The 14,447-nt window shown below is 34.4% G+C and overlaps 1 protein-coding gene across 1 annotated transcript in view; it reads right to left on the bottom strand.

The window, feature by feature from the left end:
* Shark (SH2 ankyrin repeat kinase) overlaps nt 1–12,492 on the bottom strand; it is a 266,529-nt gene extending 254,037 nt beyond the window's left edge. The window contains exon 1 of the mRNA XM_090413998.1: nt 12,411–12,492. The gene's annotated coding sequence lies outside the window, so the exon portion shown is untranslated. The remainder of the gene's footprint in view (nt 1–12,410) is intronic.
* Nucleotides 12,493–14,447: the final 1,955 nt, after the last annotated feature.

The raw sequence follows: 14,447 nt of genomic DNA, 5'->3' as shown, positions 1-14,447 counted from the left end.
AAGCTAATGGCAGTGGATTATCAAGTGTGGACACCACTGCTGCTTCCTAGCTATTTTCTTGAATATATCATGCAGTGTCTGCTGCTTCATATGTTTGGGTCTTTCTCTAATAAGTTTATCTTGGAGCAAGTAAACATTTATGATTTCTTGTTCACTTACAAAACTTTGTTGCTCTAGTCCAGTCAGCAGTTCAGTTGTCAACATAATTAACTTGTCAATAGAGATTCTTTCTCTCACATCTTCCTCATTTTCGTCACTGCTTTCATCTTCATCACTACCTGTAGAGGCATTTCTCTCCAGACTTTTAACTATATCTACAATTTCAGAATCAGTGTAATGATGAACTGTAGGCATTTTATCATCGACATTTATCCATTCCGTTAAAACATCTTCATTTATCCTTGATGAAAACTCCTTGGCATCAGGATTAGTTACATCGTTAACATAAGCAAGAAGTTCCTGTATAAGCTGTTTTTTTTGGGAACCCTAAACCCTTTGCAAATTCATCCACATATGCAGGAGCCGCATCTTTGTCTGCTGAACGTTTTTCCTCACACACCGCATGAAACTGTAAGCCATGTTGTGACGTGAAATGATGCAGTCAACCTTCTGAATATTCACACTTGTGTTGCAATCCCAGATCTTCATGAAACATTTTGGCTTGTTCCTTTAATAAATCACCAGAAATTTCCACACCTTCACTTACACAAAAATTAAACCAGGTTATGAGAACTTGGTCCAGTTCCGAACTTTTTCTCTCCATCATTGACTTCCTTACAAACATTTGCTTTTTTGATACCCTGTCAGAAAAGAACTTTAACGGGGTTTTTTTCTGTTTTTTAATATCATACACTGTTGAAGAGCCAATGTCGTATGTTTCACAAATGGTTCGCACAGACACGCCGCTATCAAGTTTTTTTTAGCACTTCCACTCTCTCTGCGATCGACAATGCACGATATTTATGTTTTACGCCACCTCTTTTCATTGCTGAATCCATAATGGGGCTATACAGCAGCAAATAAATGATAAAATGAGAAGGAATAAGCAGGTTATCGCAATGCTTATTGACTATACCGCCATCAAAACATAAACAGAAAACAGTGCCGCCAACGCGGTAAATTTGAAAATGCGCGCTCCGAAATCCATGCTGGAGATCTGAAGGAACTGGATTATCGATGGCCGGATTTTTGAATGCCTACCTGTAGTATAATAATAATATAGCAATAGTTCTGTAATAGTACTTTGTTTTTTTCTTTCAAAAAAAGAGATTGGTTAGGAATATAACATAAGATTGGGTTGATGGATATAGCATTCTTTATGATTGTCACCATAGATTTGTAAAGGATAGGTCTTTAGTAATTTACTTACATTTTATGATAAGGTAACAAGTGTGTTAGATAAGGGAGAATCGTATGCAGTGATATTCTTGGACTTTCCAAAAGCATTCGACAGATTACAACATGATAAGTTGGTGTACAAGCTGCAGCGGAAGGGAATAAATAGTATATTATTATTATTAAGAGAGACCTCCAGGGAGTCAGAGACTCATCTAGGGAGGCCATATACTATACATACCAGCTATCATACTTATTCTTGAATTCATTCACACTGCTTGCAGTCACAACATCCAAAGGCCATTCCAATCACACACCACCTTCTGGGAGAAAAATCTAGCCCTCATATACTTCTCGGCGGTCTTCATTTTCAGTTTCTAAGGATGCTCTCTCATCCTTTCCCCACCCTCCATAAATCAAAAAATTCCATCAATTGAAATCCTGTATGACCTGTACTTAATTTCAGAAGTTTGTAAGTCTCAATCACATCACTCCTCTTTCTCCTGGCTACAAGTGTCTACATAATTCTCGATCTATCTTCATAATCAGTATTCCACAATCCTGATATCATTTTTAACACTCTCCTTTGTACTCTCTCCAATATATCAGAATCACAATGGAAACCAAGAGACCAGAACTGTACACAATAGTCCAAGTGAGGTCTTATCAAGGCCTTGTAAAGAGGCAAAATAACATCCTTATCTTTACATGTGATCATTCGTTTCAGCATTGCAATTATCTTTTGAGTTGTATTTGCAATCTTTGCCACATGGGCCCTGAACTTCAACTTCCTATCTATTAACACTCCAATATCTCTAGCATCATCAGTTTCTTCTAGCATAATCCCACCAATATAATACGACATTGGATATATAATTATTACTATTATGATGGGCGACTCCAGGGAGTCCTTAGACTCATCGAGGGAGGCCCTAAACATCATGTCTACACAACTATTCAACATTCTCACAGTATCTATCATACCTTGCCTTGAACTCACTCACCGTCATAGCACCCACAACAGACTCTGGCAGCTTATTCCACTCATTTACCACTCTAAAAGTAAAGAACCCAGCTCTAACACCCTTGCTAACCACACTCTTGTCCAGCTTCCATAGATGTCCCCTAGTTCTCCCACCACCAGACCTGATCTCAAAAATATCCTCTGAATTAATCCTATAGAAACCCTTTACCAATTTGAATGTCTCAATCATATCTTCCCTTTTCCGCCTATCAACTAATTTCTGCAACCCACAAATCTTCAACCTGTTCTCATATGGTTCATTCCATAGACCTGCTATCATCTTAGTCACTCGACTCTGGATCCTCTCCACCTGCTCCCCATCAAGAAGGAACCTAGGTGACCAAATCTGGGCACAGTAGTCGAGATGAGGTCTTATCAAGGCTCGGTACAGAGGTACAATAACTTGCTTGTCCCTGCACGTCAAGGTATTTTTCAACAACCAAGTGAGTTGATGAGCTGATTTAGCTACTTTTGCAATGTGCCCCCTAAACTTCATCTCCCTATACACCAACATATGATCATGCCGAAGTGAATGACTTTACATTTACTGACAATCATTTTCCCATGCCCACAATTCCAGCCTATTCAAATCATTCTACAAAGACTGCATATCAGCAGCATTCCTGATTACCCTATCTATCTTTGCATCATCAGCAAATAACTGTATGTCGCTTGTCAAATCCTTCCCAATATCATTAATGTACAGATTGAATAACAGTGAACCAAGCACCGATCCTTGTGGTACACCACTTGTTACCTTAAACCGTGCAGACTCAGATCTCCATTATACCACTTTTTGATATCTGTCAGTCAGCCATCCTCTTACTAATATTGTATAACCCAAACCCATTTTCTCCAATTTATGCAACAGTCTTCCATGCTGTATTCTGTCCAAAGCCTTACCAAAATCCAAAAGTAGCATGGTATAATCCATTCCCCTTGTCTATTTCAATGGTAACATTGTTATAGAATGTGAGCAAGTTGCTAAAACATGATCTTCCCTTAGTAAACCCATGTTGTTCATTGCAATCAACCCATTTCTGAATGCGGGCCCTAAACAATTTTTCCAAAATCTTCACCACCACTACTGAGATACTAACTGGTTGTTAGTTGGATATATCAGCCTTTGTACCGCCCTTATGCAATGGAATTACCATACATTCCTTCCATTCCTGCGGGATCTTCCCCTGTTCTGAGACTCATATTAAACATCCTGGTCAAAGGAATGGCCAGTATCGTTATTATTATTCCTGACACCTCCAAGGAGTCTGAAGACTCAGTGCTGGAGGACACCTACAACTGTTTCAACCACTACACCGAACCTCTACTACAAATCGTCTCCATCAACGCCATCTACCGCCCACCTCCACCACCACAACTGGTATTCTATGTCTATAAATTGCGTGTGTTCTGAAGGGCCGATTTGTCTGTATGCGGAATGAAAAACCCGAGTTTCCGGGAGAAAAAACCCTGCTACCTCTGTATGAGATCAGCTAACTCACCTTCAATTGAAAATCATCCAGATAAAGATTCCTCCCGTCGCGATGAGAATCGAACTTAGGCCTATTCCAATCGAAGGGCGCAATGTACCGTCATTCTTCCAACTGTGCTATGGAGGCACTATTATTGGTTGGATGGATTCGTGATTGGCTCTCTGAACAATACTAGCAAGCTATGTGTGATGGAACAGTGTCTCAAAAAAGGAGATTAAACCAGTGGCATGCCCCAGAGTGCTGTTGAACTTGTTTGTAAATGATATATCACGTGGAATGACTGGGGACCTTCAGCTGTTTGCTGATGATGTAAAGTTAGGAGAATTATAAGTAGCACTGCTGATATTAATTCCCCTCAGGAAGATTTGAATAGAGTTTTGACTTGGGCAAAGGAGTGGAGATATACAGGTATCCCTCGATTAACGCGGTTAATTAATTCCTCGATGTTACTGCACATATCAAAATTGGATTTAATCAAATCTAATAATCAATGGTAAATATTACAATTCGTCTACGATCGATTACTGTATCAATAATTCGTTTTATATGGTACCTTTCAGGAAAGATAAAAAATGAATATCAAGTTATCAAGAGTCGTTTGAACAGTTTTAGTTATTTCTTATCAGCATGGATTTTATGATAACAACAAAATGACTCTCCAGACTTCGGCAAACAAACAAACAATAAAACATAAAGAAAAAACACTGCAAATATAATACATGATGGTAAAAATTAAGTTTTAGATTAATTTTTACTAGATGGTAAAAATTAACTTAATTTTTACCATCTAGAACAGGTTATTTTACCATTTAGAACATCTAGAACATTTTACCATTTAGAACAGGTGAATTCATTTAACTACCTAGGATGTATGATCACATATGAAAATGAAAAAGATATAAACGTAAAAATTGCAAAATATTTAAAAATAACAGGTGTAATTAACTCTATATTTAAACCAAACCTAGTTCAAAAACAAACCAGGCTAAAAGTATACAATACATTAGCCCTACCAGTCAATGTATGGAAGCGAAATCTGGACAATAAAACAAAAAAACAAACAAAGATTAACAACAGCAGAAATGAAGTTTATGAGAAAAACTGCAAAGTATACCCTATTTGATCACAAAAGAAACGAAGAAATTATGAAAGAATTAAACCAAGAACCAGTAATAGAAAAAATTAAAAAATATAAACATAAATGGATGGAACACGTTCAAAGAATGAAAACAGAAAGATTACCAAAATAAGCCTTAAAGTACAAGCCATTAGGAAAAAGAAAACCAGGACGTCCTCTTAAACGATTCAACGATGACTTCTAAGGCTGGAACAGGCCATGCTAGGCCTAAATCCTTGATACGTATGATGATGATGTTGAATCCAACATTATTTCATAGCCGAATATAGAAACTACAAGAGTTTTGTGCCGAATATATAGAAACTAAAAGTTTTGGCAGATGCAAGCATAAGCAACCTTATGGGCAACTCATAGTAAAGATGAAGTAAGCTCTAGATACTTTCCTTAGTATTTTCCATAATGTAAAGCACATCTCCTAGAGGACATGTATGATAAATAAGCCTTTGGCTCTCTATTTCAGTAATACATAATGGTTTATTTATTTTTCAGTTACAATCTAAAAATTATGAACAACGAAAAAAAAAAAAAAAAAAAAAAAAAAACTGAACCATGCTATACTGACATCGGAGGTCGCGGTATCTTTCAGATACAATTTACTGTCAAATATCATAAACCTTTACATAACATGTGTTAAACCAAACTAGCAGCAAAAAACAGTGCGGAATATCACTTGTAACATATGAATGCACACAGCTACTCATGACCTCCAAGCTATACACTGAATTGTGTAAGAATATTGATATTAAACATTTTGCATGTATCTGTTGTATCTGTCAAATCAGCTGCAGGCTCCGCATGGTTAAAGGCACGTTAATCAAAACTCTTGCCATATATATCAAGGGACTGCCGCAATTAATTTTGCTACGTTTTATATGGTACCACTCCAAAATTCAACAGTGCAAAGTATTGAGTTTTGGAGTGCAGAAATATAATGTTGTGTACTATATTGATGGCACTGTACTGCAGGAAGCAAATGAGATTTGAGATCTGGGAGTGATGGTAGACAGTAGACTGAAATTTAGAGGGAATATTGCAAGTGTTGCATAGACTGCACATCACAGTGATGCTATGATAAGAAGTACACTAACATATAGGAATAAGGAGGTGGTTGTGCCACTGTATAAAGCACTGGTCACACCACACTATTGTACTCAGATTTGGTCATCTGTTTTGGTGTGATATGGAACATTGGAGAGGATCTAGAGATCAGTGACTAAGACAAGATGCTGAAATGTTACCTAGAGAGAGAGAGAGAGAGAGAAAAGGAATGCAGATAACAGAGTTTGGTGGATAGAAGGAAAAGAGATGATACGATAAACGCATTGAAGTTCGTGAGAGGATTTTATCGGATTAATCCTGAGGGAATTATAAAAAGAGCAGAAGGTGAGAGGGGAAGAACCACAGACCATCCCTGGAAATTATGTAAGAGTGTAATGAATAAGGGTTTGAGTAGATTTTTTACATGGAGAATTGCGAGTGAATAGAATGCATTATAGGAATATGTTGTTAATGCAGGGAGTGGTAAGGATTTTAAGATTCAGTATGATAAATATGCTGTGAGATGAATGAACCTCCCACAATGAGTCTGCCAACTCCAAAGGGGAAGACAATAATAATAATAAATCTGCTTTATTTTTGAAGTAATGTGATTTCCCTGTAATTTTCTAAATCATTTAGATTGCCTTTCTAGGGTACTAGTATTATCGTACCTTCCCTCAAATGGAATGTTAGATGTAGATAAAGCATATTACATATATTTAGTAATTGTTATCAAAAATCCTTTCCTTTATATGTAATAGACTCTACTGTTACCAACCAAATCCAGATGCTTTCTAATTCTTTTGGTTTTCAGTGATTTCAAATTCTTGGATCATAAAATTTTCCTTTGAATTATTATTTTTAAAAGGCATCTGTAGTTCATTTCACTGGTGAATTGTTTTTCAAGGTGATTCTTCCAAACAAGTTCTTCATTTCTGTCATGAAATATCTTGCTGTTTTTACTTTTGATTCTTAGTCTTATGGGTTTCCCTTCTTTGATGCATAAGTGATTACTTACTAGGTGCCTTTTTCATGGTTTTATGCATTTTCTGGTATGTTCTAATTTCTGACAAAGTCTAGTATTTTTCGTTATTTCAGAAGGCCATATCATTTACATCATCTAACATGTAGATGAGCATTCCATTATTCTCCATTATTCCTATATTCTTTTATTAATTCAATTCTTTATTAATTCTTCATGTCACCCTCATTTGTTGTGATAAAGCAAATCAGGGCTCTAAAAGATTTTGCTGCTACTTTGTGAATGAATTGCACAATTAAATTGAGTTCTGGGATGACTAGCAAGGATTTCAAGAAATATTTTTTTTTTTTTTTTTTTTTTTTTTAACTTGGAGGAGGATATCCACACAGCTAGCCTAGTGGCTGTGTGCTTCGCAACCATATGCCTGGGGAAGGAGTGTCCTAGGTTCGATTCCTGTCAGTGACATGAGGAGCTGAAGGATCTTCCTCAGCCATAGTCAAGTTAGCTGGTCTTGGGTTTTTTCCCCAGTTTATTCTGGGGTTTTTCATCCCGCAAAGAAGGCAAACCGCTCTTCAAAACTGAACACTACAGACATAGGATACACTGGGGCATAGGACTGACTACCTTTTTCCTGTGAACGGTTTGAGGTCCAATGATTGATATAAATGCTCGACACTGCAAGATAAAAGAGGGAAAAGGAAGATGAGATGAGATGAGAGACTTGGAGGGTGAATAAAGGGTGGAACTGTTTATTATTAAGCAGCATTAAGTGTTTGGTTGGTAAATGAGTTCAAGGAGAATGGCCACCCAAGATGAGTCTAACTTCAATGAGTCAGATTTAGAATGTTTTGGATTTAAAAGCACCACAAAGTTTTATATTATTATTTTATTACACAAATTTAAAATGTATGTTATCAGTAAAAAATTGAAGTAAATTAATGAAATAATGCTGGATTTAATATCCACTTTGCTGAAGTAAATTATATTACTAATTAAACACTAATAAATCTATGTGAAATTACCACTTAGAGATCTGAATTATTCTCTCAAAAACCAAAGCAGTCATGCCAGGCTATAAAAATATAAAAAAGGAAGTTGGATGCCTTGTGCCACAAAGAATCCAACTTCCTTCTACCAACACAAAATACAAAATCTTTGAAAAGAGTTTTTGTGTTGGTTTTTGTTTTGAGTTTCATTACAGTACTGTTCAAATGTGCTACATTAATTTTTAATACAAACATAGGCAGTTACAGGGTAGACAGTGGGGAGTTCTTTCACTTGAAGTTTATCCCTGGAAGTTACGAAAGGAAGCTGTGAGCAAGAGGATGAGGAGTGGTTTTTTTGCGTGGAGAGTGGTTGAACCATGGAATGCATTATCCAAGGGAGCGGTTAGAGCAAGAACAGTCAATGAGTTCAAGAAGTGGTATGATAAACTTTGTGGTTCCTAAGAACGACCTCCAACGATGAGTCTTTTGACTCCATAGAGGCCTGGATAATAATACTGTTCAATGCTAATTGAATATGCTGAGTTATTAAGCAGATGACATAAGATCATGTGATTAACATTGTCAGAGATCCTTTGTCAGCTTTGGTTATATTCTTATTGCATTTTAACATGATTGAGCTAAAACTTCATTTTTAGACAGACTACTACAAGGAGGTACAGATTTAAGCAGGATATGTGCTGATTGAAAATAAATTTTACTGGCAATAGAATAAGGCCTATATCAATACAACACATAAAATTCGTGACTGGAATGTTTTTGGAGCTACAGCACAATCTAACCCTTTTGACAAAATAAAAATTTCTTTGCTATATATATATATAGGATGGCTAGATATATTAATAACTGTTCTTTCAGTGTTAATAGTCAATAGCTCTACAGGGATGATTCTTCTTGTTTAAAAGTGACTGAAAATTTTGAATGTTGTGTTATTTAAATTTCATAACTTTTCTGCTAAGTCTAAAGAAATTCTATAGACAGCAGCATGTTCTTCAGCTGATAAAACATTAGAAAATTCTGCAGCAATAGAAGTAATATGATAATTAATGAAAAATAGCTTTTTTCATTTCTTGGATCTGATTAATTAACAATGAATGACTTGCATGCCAGTATGGAACTCCTATTTCTCCAATTCTAGCAAATTATTATGTGGAACATTTTGAACATGTTCTAAACGTTTTTTCTCTTAAGCTTTCTATTTGATATAGATATGTTGCCAATGTATTTGCTGTCTGGACAGGGGCACGCTAGCCATATGTGCAATGTGTGCGATGCACACAGGTGCCAGGATATAAAGGCAACAAAGATTTGGCATGATATTTTAAATAAAGTGAATTTTGTCAGCAAAATACTGCAGTCTTCATCTATGAATCTCCAACTTACTTTGGATGCATTGATTGAGCTAAATCAATTTTTAAATGATTATAGGTCTGATGAAACTTTCAAAGAAATTGTAGAAAGCTAAAATTAATTGCAGCAAAATTTGACACACAATCTGTATTTTGTAATAGTAGTAGACCACTAAGGCGACGTAAAAAGACAACACAATTTGATTACGAACATGAAAATTAAAATATAGTAGATCCTGAAATTTCATTTAAAGTAATTTTTTTTCTCTGCATAATAGATCAAACATTACAATCTTTGCAGGAAAGATTTACTTTATTAAAAGAACATTTGAATTCATTTCAGTTTTTGTATTTGTTAAGTACTTCACAAAATAAAGAACATTTATTATCTTGTTGTTACGACAAAAATTAACACGAGATTCATTCAGACATTGACGCAAGCGATTTATGCGAAGAAATTTTACACTGTCAACCATTTATTTCTAATTTTAAAAATGATATATATCAGATAATTCGGTATATTTATTCAAACGACTTAATCACAGTTTATCCAAACTTTACGATTGCTCTTCGGATTCTTTTGTCATTACAGGTATCTGTAGCATCTGTGGAACGGTCCTTTTCTAAACTTAAAATTATTAAAAACTACTTGCGCTCCACAATGGTACAAGACAGACTTTCAAATCTTGCCATTATATCAATAGAGTCAGATATTTTGGATCAACTTGATATACATGATATTATTCAAGACTTTTCATTAATGAAAACTAGAAAAGTTCAATTCACTAAGTGATTTTTCTTTCTGTTTAAATATTTATTTAACTATTTCTTTACCCAATAATGTTTAATGTGTTCCTATTTTATATACTTGTAAGTTATAATTATTTATTTATTTTATTATTTATTTGCTTTATTTTTTTCCAAATTATTTTTGTTGTTTTTGTACCCTCACAAAAAGTATAGGGGTGCCAACTAGCGTTATGCACACAGGCGCCAGACACTACTGGTGTGCCGCTGTGTCTGGAACTCTTCTTGTCAGAGCTTCATAAATTTCTAGAAAAAATTAATTCGGTACACCTCACTATTAAAGTTACCCTTGAAGTGGAAAAAAACAACTGCCTTCCATTTGTGAACATTCTCATTTTACAACAAACTACTAGCAGTCTACAGAAAAATAATTCACATTGGAAAATACATGAATGCTGCATCATATCATCCCACTTGTTAGAAATATGACATTATTAACTTTTTGGTTTGATCATGCACATAAACTATGCTTTATTGATTCTCTTTTAAATAAAAAGAAGTACATTCATCTCTAATTGATACAACACCAAAATAATCAATACTTATGGCCTTCATCCAACTCCTCCTCTCGATAAGGTTTCTAGAACTTTCATTCCAAATGTAAAGAGTGCAAGCCTTCTTTGTTAAATTGATCTTCACCTTTCTTTCCATCCTGTTCAGAAATTATATTCCTTTCTAAACTCCCCAAAAGATAAATATCCTCCACTTTTTCATCCAGTGTTTACAGAATCCCATGCAGCTTTTGTTATTATAGATAGATGGAATCAATATCATTATATTATCAAACGTGTTTAGATCTCAACTGTTATTCTTTTTGTTTTTAAAAATCTCCTTTCATTTGTTTTTACACAGTCTTTTCACCCAAGTTTCAATTGAAACATGGGTGAAAAGACTGTTTATGTTAAACAAATATTTTTCACATGTAAAGGTTATTATTTTGTAACTATTTTTATCATTATATTATCTGCTTATGTCCTTATTTTTCATTTTACTAGTATCAGTTATTGTGCTACTATTTATTTTCTGTAATGTTAATGACTTATTTTAGTATTAATGTATATTTTCATGTAGTTTGTAATGTATTTAAATTTTTCAAATCTTTTATTTTTTTTTTTATGGTAAATTTATTATTTATTTAAATAATAAATAACCATAATGTTTAGAACATGTTCAAAATGTTCCACATAATAATTTGCTAGAATTGGAGAAATAGGAGTTCCAAAGTGAAATTTATTTTCATTACTACTGTTTTCTTTGTAATTATTTTCTTATTTTGTCAGTTTAACATTAGTATGATATGAGTATTGCCATGAGTTGATTTTTAAATTTTGCATAAGTTGCTTATCTCTTAGGAAACTGTGTACTATTATTTCCAGTGAACAGTGTTGGAGGGGGGGGGGACACCACTTTGGGTGACATTAGTCACATAACATGCTATATATGTTATGCAATTTAGTCAAATCTTGGTTATTGAAGATGAGTATCTTTCCTATACTCATAACAACAACAACAAAAAAAAAAACCTTTTCATGAGAATTTAAAAAAACAACAACATATATTTAAGCCTTCAGACAAGCTAGATATATTGTGCTTTCTTCAAAACAACCACTACCATAAAACTACCTGTTGCTATGGGTACCAATTACAACAAGTAGTTGTTTTACCGTAGTGTCACTAATTCTTCTCTTCTTATAGTGCTTTCCTGTTTTCATCAGGAGCTTTAAAAAAGCTTCTTCCCATTTTTTTCTCCAGTCTATTTTTTTTTCTAACATGAAACCTGCTGTACTAAAAGGCATAAAAAAGGGTTATAATCAAGAATTTTCACTTTATTTAAACATGATTTAATTTTTTTTTTTTAATCAGTGTCCCCCCCCCCCTTCCCCGCGCGTAAAGACTAATCCGAATTTTAGTATCTTATTTCATGACACCTCCATTACTCCCAAGCCTCATCCCGTGTGTTTGTTGGGGGTTGTTACACGCGCGCCTACACTGTTATATATATATATATATATATCAAAAATATCAGGAGAATCTGGTAGACAATAATGTGGATAACAGTTCGTTACGCAATACTTGATCACTCAACAATATTGTAAAAAGTGATCCGTTTCCCGACGAAAAGACTTAATAGTTACTTAATGTATACAATTTGCAAAGAATATTACGCCGTTTCATTTTAGGATGAAGTCATATTAAAAAGAACAGAAAATAAGCATATGAAAAGAAAAACAGACACTTACTGGTACCATTTAAAGCTTGATCCTGTTCCAGCATTTGTTTTGTTGTGATGCAACTGCTTTTCACTTTAGCTGCTGATTCTAAGAAAACAATCAGAGAACATACCAGCGAAGAACAGTGCCAGCAATATTACAATCAAAATATAAATCTTCAAAACAGAACTACATACCGAACGATTTAGTTCAAACATATTAAACCGAATAAAATATGACGGCTCAAGAAATACATTAAGCCATTTTTTTTTTATAACTTACCGCCACCTAACATACCAATTTCAATCAAAGTAATTATAGTTAAATGACATTAATCTGAAAAAACATTTCTTAAAAAGAAGTTCATATGCCTGTGTTCGATGAATATCAATCCGTTTTTTTTTTTAAATATGCTAATACTTTCACGTGACCTATAAGGAAACATGGTTATTATTTATTTATATATATATATTTATTTATTGCTATACATATCTCCCTCGATGAGACTTTGACTCCAGATAGTTCATGTAATAATAATAATAATAATAATAATAATAATAATAATAATAATAATATCAGAGAAACAAATCACTGAAGGGAAATTTCTTCTTCGTCTTCTTTCTATTGGTATTAACTGTCCACTCAGTCTATAAATGCTATAAGATAGAAAGGCCTCGCCTACACATTATAAATGAATAAAAGGCATTAGCCGATTTTCATCATCATCATCATCATCATCATATTATTATTATTATTATTATTATTATTATTATTATTATTATTATTATTATTACACATTGGCACCTCGATAGACTCCGTAGAGTCATCACGGGAGGTCCATTTCAAAAGCAATACTATCAATACTTGTACAATACCTATCATATTTTGCCTTGAACTCATTCACCGACGAAGCAGCAGACACGCAACAGACTCTGGCAATATATCTCACTGATTCACCATTCTGCAAGCAAAAAGTCTAGTCCTCACCCCCTTGATAATGCACCATTTTCATGGATGATCCTAGTTTTTGTCACATTATTCATGTACTCAAATATTTCCTCTACATCAATCCTATAAATCTCCCTAAGCAACTTATATGTCTTTAGCTATCCGCAGATCAACTAGATTCTGCTCCAAAATATCCAATCTCTCCTAATATGGAGTAGTACACAGATCTGCCGCCATCTTGGTCATTGTCCTCTAAATCCATTCCACCTCCTTCACATCTCCAAGAAACCCAGGCGGCAAGATCTGTGGGCAGTAATCCAGATGCAGACTTTTCAAAGTTTTATGAAGGCTTTGAAGAGGCAGCATCTTTGATAAACTGTTTATCTCTGTATGTCAAGGTGTTCCTCAATAATCAGGTAAACCAATGAGCTGTTTTGTAATATGCCATCTGAACTTCAACTCCCTATCCATCAATAATCCCAAATCCCTGGATTCAATTTCCCTGAGTACAATTCCAACAATATGGTACACAGCTGATAATCTTTAAATTCCAAAATGCACAACATTACACTGTGCTGCATTAAATTGATATCCATTCTTCTTTGTCCATACTGCCCATCTATTTAAATCATCCTGTAAAATATCAACATAATTTTTTCTTAACTATTGCCATACTTAATTTGCATCATCAACGCACAACTGAATATTTCCCATCAGATCATTTCCTATATCATTAATAAACAAATTTAATAGTACTGGCCCGCCAATAGTCACAGGCTATCTACATGATTCTGCTCGTGTATGAACTAATGTCTGGTACAACAACCCTCTTATCTACATTACCACCTATCCATTTGATGTATGTAGTCCATACTGTATCCTGTCAAACTCCTTTGCAAAGTCGAACGGTATCCCCGTGTAGCCATTTCCTTTATCCAATTCAACTGTCAATTTATATAAAAAGTAAGTTGCTAAAGCATGACCTACCCTTCACAAAAACATGGTTACCTCCATACAGTATCCCATTTCTATCCAACCATTCCTGAGTTTTGTTTTTAACCTACTTTTTAAATACTTTGAGAACAACTCTTGAAATGCTAACTGGTCGATAATTTTTCA

Source organism: Typopeltis vanoorti, chromosome 24 (genome assembly GCF_054136105.1).
Source record: "Typopeltis vanoorti isolate ZY-2024b chromosome 24, IOZ_Tvanoo_1.0, whole genome shotgun sequence".
NCBI lineage: Eukaryota > Metazoa > Arthropoda > Arachnida > Uropygi > Thelyphonidae > Typopeltis > Typopeltis vanoorti.
The sequence above is the reverse complement of the archived record's forward strand: the minus strand, read 5'-3'. Positions and strand labels throughout refer to the sequence as shown.